This window comes from Phalaenopsis equestris, unplaced genomic scaffold, assembly GCF_001263595.1.
Source record: "Phalaenopsis equestris unplaced genomic scaffold, ASM126359v1 Scaffold000686, whole genome shotgun sequence".
NCBI classification, from domain to species: Eukaryota; Viridiplantae; Streptophyta; class Magnoliopsida; order Asparagales; family Orchidaceae; genus Phalaenopsis; species Phalaenopsis equestris.
The window spans coordinates 65,342-69,460 of record NW_018165126.1 but is presented as its reverse complement, the minus strand read 5'-3'; positions in this window follow the sequence as shown (position 1 = coordinate 69,460).

Here is a 4,119-nt window from a genome sequence, read left to right as displayed (position 1 = left end):
ATATATATATATATATATATATATATAACTATTGCACAATATGTAATTACAAAATTACTCATGTACCGTATTGCGGGGTGTTACCCCCGCACCCTTAACCCACTTAACGAAACTCCCTCGATTGAACAGATGCTTCTGCTATACTCTGCTCCACTGTCTCGCTCTGTTCTGTTCCAACATCTGTTTCTTATCTCATATACGAGTCATACCTAACAACATGATATTGATGTCTTATAATTAGAAAACATGCGTTTCACTTATAATTTGATGTTTTATCTATCCTCTAAATGTAAAATAGCATCAATTAAAAACTCCCGTAAAAAAATTTTTCTCCAATCTCCAAACAGAGAAAAAGTGCTTAGAAAATATAAGCCAGTTGGGGCCGGACGGCGCAAGTTGCGCCATTCATGAATGTAGAGCAGTAGGAGGAGCCGCACATGGGATGACATGGAGAGGTACGGCGCTGCTACTCGTAATCACATGCAAATGTTTCAATGCATACGTATAAGATTATTTTTTTACAGTATAATAAATTTCTTTAGGGCAATATGGAGCCCAGCAAAACATTAAAAAAATAAGAGAAATTAAATTAAATTAATTGAAGGGAGGGCCACTGTGAGGAGCTTGGACAAAGCAACCTGTCCCACGTATCTGATCCTAGCTCTAGGTTGCCTTTGAGAGACCATCCATATGCGGCTCCATTAATCGTGCACTTCCTTGCATTTGATTCTCGCACAACCATTCATCACAAGAGAGAGACAGGTCCAAGGAGATGTAGACAACGAGAACAGTACCTATGTGAAAAAAATATTGGACTCATGCTGGTGGAGAGAGAAAGCTGAAGGCTAGAGAGAATGAACAGAGAATGAATGAATAGTGAACAGTCTCTTAGCCTTATCTATCATTATTTTATTATATATTATTATTTTCTTAAGCTAGGTTAGCTCATCCTCTTATCTCTTTACAGAAAAAATATTGCCGATGCATCAAGATTTTAATAGTGGGGCGCCACGTGTCAAGTGGGCCCCACTATTTTTTTTAATACTGTCCAATATCAGTGTGTTGCTGTGAGGCCCACTTGACACGGGACGCCCCACGATTAGACTCATATATAATTTATTTTACTCTTTAGATCTGTTCTTTGGAACGTTTGAGAGTAATTAATGGTAGAACTTCTCACACCACATATATATAAAAATTTGAACCCAAGAATTCTTGGTTGGGAGCTTTAGTTCTTTATAGTTTTTTAATTTGTTTTCAATTAATGTGTTACGTGGTTGAATGCTATTCACTTTGAAATGGTATTATTAAATAGTATATAGAGTGCCATGCACATTTTTTTATGAAGTGTCAGAATAAATTTTTGAAGCCGAATGTTTGTTAGCTTCATTCATATTTTCTTAGTTTGAGGTTTGATTATGTGGCTAAGAATATATAATTAATTGAGGGAACATTTAGTTATTTTTAATTAAAATCATTGCTAAAACTTCTAATTATATATGTTTATTTATACAATTACATTGGAATTTGATCAAGCAAGAAAATTTATTACAAGGCAGACTTCAAGTAAATTAGAAAGTTAAAATTTGAGCTCAATTTTAATAAGAAATGAAAAGATTAGTAGCCAAACAAAATTAATATTACACAAAAATCCCATCTCAAAACCTGGCTGATCATCACGTTAAATTCATGACTTAAAAAATAGTTTGAATCAGTTGCTCAAATTTTGCCAATAATTCCAAGCCTCTAATGTTCTCATCTAATAATAATTGAGCATTTTAACAACCATAAATGAGCAAACGTGTTCGTGTTCAAGTTTGCTCATTCAAGTGCATCAATAAATGAGCAAAAGCAATGCATTGAGTGCTTTTAGTTCAATTGCAACCCAAAATATATACTTAAAGAAACGTACTACATTCTTACTATTTTTTACGATCCATAATCTGAGATAATGTGCCTTCTTATAATTATTATGTTAATACAATAATCCACATTCAATCCTTCACCACTAATGCAGTTAATCGTATCAAGACTTATGATGTGGTACATTCAAATTGTAAATCAAGGACAATATTTACTTTTTATGCTACCAAATCATGATTATGGTTGGATTTTGAATGATCTTTCATGTTGGCCCAATGTTAAACAAGTGTATTAGGCTAGCTAAAGAGCAACATCATTAGGTCACAAGTTGGTCATGGAAACATGCAATCTTTATCCACTTTTAATGATAGGTATGAAATGGATTAAAAAAAAAACAAAATATTCTTATAAAATTATTTATAAATATCTTCATGATCACTTAATCATTTTAAGAAACTTTTTGAAGTAAACTAAGAAGCCATATAAATTCATTAATTTATATTAAAAGATAATATTATTGTTTTAAGACATGTGACATCAACTTCAATTTTACATCTTATCATGATCATCGTCGTAGCTTTTATTTATATTGAAGTTCTCCCAATGTTAAGATAAAAATCTTAAATTTTACCTGTTCCATAATCATATTTAAATTTTGATTTTATTTTATTGTTTGTAATTGTATGATAGAATAAAACTGTCATGATTGGTCTCTAAAACATTATCTTATTTTCTTGCATGTGGCAATTTTGTTATTAACGTTCATATTTCTTACAAAAAATCTATAAAATAAAAAAAAATAGTCTAATTCAATATTTAATTATAGTTTTCAAAAAATAATAATTATAACTTAGTTTTCTTATTGATGGTTGGAGCATATGCTTTCTATATCATTCAAAATTCTAATATGCTAAACATCTAAAAAAATTAAGCATTTAGTGTACATTAAAAGCATTTAATGTACATTACAAGATGAGTCTTATTGCGTACGTCAATAAATTATTATAAAAAAATGAAGTTAAGATTAAGTATGTATTTATTCTAATAAAAAAAATTAAATTTATCTGTATTATAATATCCAAATTTAGAGAGATATAATTATAACTTAATGTATATTGATGGAAGCCACAATTCATGAAAAAAAAAGGACTTTATGACTGTAGCCTATCAATGACATTGTCGTGGAACAAAGTGTGTGAAATATAAAGGGATTTTGTAATTGACGCTTGAAAAGGGTGTAACGATGTGTGAAAGAGATGTGCAAGAGCATCAGATGGAGTAGCTAAAAGTGAATGAAAATTAACTCTTGAACCTTGGTTCAAATTAGGCCGCTTTGAACCTTTGTTTGAGATAGGCTTGAACTAGCATCTTAGAGTATCAATATTGGACATGTTATACACTTGAACTAGCATCTTAGAGTATCAATATTGGACATATTATAATCGCGTTCACTCCTAACATGAATAAATTCAAACTTGGGTAAATCCATATAGTATTGAGATTGGGTTGAGTCAGCTCAAGTTACTAAGAAAATGCATGGTTAGATTCTGGCCATGTTGCATGAGATTCTAGTAATGTCAATTTTGAGTCCGGCTCAACACAAAATCCATCACAACATAACTATTTCTCATGTATGAGTGGGTTGGGCTAGAGTTTGCTCAGATTAGGTTAAAGATCAGAATTTTAACTAGCTTTTTATATGGGAACTGTTTAGGTTTCTCATATTTGTACTGGGCCATTTATATTTCAATTTCAACTTTTTCCTGCAATTTTGAATTGGCAATCCTACCAGCTTCAAACAAAGTCTAAAATCAAACTATATTCATTTGCGCCTGATTTCAATAAGCATCCCTTATGTGTTAGAGGGGTTAATTTTGCCTAAAACAAACCTTTATGCATGCTATCCTAGAAAAATAAATATATGGAATACTTCTTCAAGTTTGAGTCTTACGAGAAACAGATTTTCTTGTATATATATATATATATATATATATATATATATATATATATAGATGTTCTTAAAGATAGTAAACAAAGATTTGTGCAAAATAGTAATTTATTTGTATGCTGCTACGTAGACTTTAATTGCGATTTCAAAACTTTAAATGACAACATATTGTAAATACTTCGTGCTTTATTGGGCCAGCCCCGTTGTAGTGCTAACAAATCAAAAGATGTTTATTTTTTCCGTTATAGGTATTGTAGTTTTTACGGGCTGCCCAAAATAAAATTAGCAGCCCATTTAGGCTCTTCGGC